Source organism: Leptonotus elevatus, chromosome 11, assembly GCF_054856555.1.
Source record: "Leptonotus elevatus isolate MCC_2025b chromosome 11, RoL_Lele_1.0, whole genome shotgun sequence".
Taxonomy (NCBI): domain Eukaryota; kingdom Metazoa; phylum Chordata; class Actinopteri; order Syngnathiformes; family Syngnathidae; genus Leptonotus; species Leptonotus elevatus.
The window spans coordinates 18,335,049-18,335,916 of record NC_141249.1 but is presented as its reverse complement, the minus strand read 5'-3'; the positions used below and the strand labels follow the sequence as shown (position 1 = coordinate 18,335,916).

Below are 868 nucleotides of genomic sequence, written 5' to 3'. Positions count from 1 at the left end.
TAGCAACGAGTGGAAATACTGTACTTGCCATCCGCCTGCAAAGGAATCCCAGTCATTAATCCAGTGTGTGTGTGTGTGTGTGTGTGTGTGCGAGTGTGTGTGGGTGTGTGTGTGTCCGGATGCATTTGGTTAGTCACGCTTGAGTGCGTGCCAATAGGTGCTTGTCCCATAGAGCGCATGTCACAAGTAATTCAGATAATCTCTTTGTTGTGAAATGGAGCTTAACGGGCTCTTGGTAGCACTAAATACAAAGACCAGTAGCGCCGACCTTCAATGTTTTGCGAGAAAAGAAAAAAAAAAGACAATTCAAGCATACAAACAAAGCATCAAATGAAACAACATAGCAAATGAAAGCTTAAAGTAAAACAGTAAAAAACTCAGATCCCACAAACAAATAGATATGTCCTTAGTTTAAAACAATCTTGCCTGTATATTCACCAGTTCTAACTCCAAGCTAGAGTACTGACTTATTAAAAGTGACTTTTGAATTGCTTGTATACAAAACGTTTTGTAAAAGGAGTGCCTGCACGCCCACCAAGAGTGTAATTACACAACCAAAGAAATCGTTTTGTTGTGAAATGGAGCTTAACCGCCTCTTCTTATCTCCAAATGCCAAAACCAGTAGCACACTTGCGCAAGCTGTCTCAGGTCACGTTTCATTCGGAAGCCAGCCTGTACATTCACAATGAGGTTTTAATTCCAAATTACAATTTAATTATGGAAAATTTTATTTGAATGTCTTGTATCAAAATGGTTGGTTCTCTGTGAAATATCATAACTAAGTAGTGGATTTTATTAAAGTAGCAAATACTTTAAAGAAACTGCCACCCAAGAGGCAAAACTGAGATAGGCGAGTGTTAGAGAGAAC

At 39.1% G+C, this 868-nt stretch overlaps 1 long non-coding RNA gene across 1 annotated transcript in view; it reads right to left on the bottom strand.

Annotated features, from left to right (window-relative positions):
- LOC147166317 (uncharacterized) overlaps positions 1-868 on the bottom strand; it is a 37,338-nt gene that overhangs the window by 27,131 nt on the left and 9,339 nt on the right. The window lies entirely within an intron of this gene.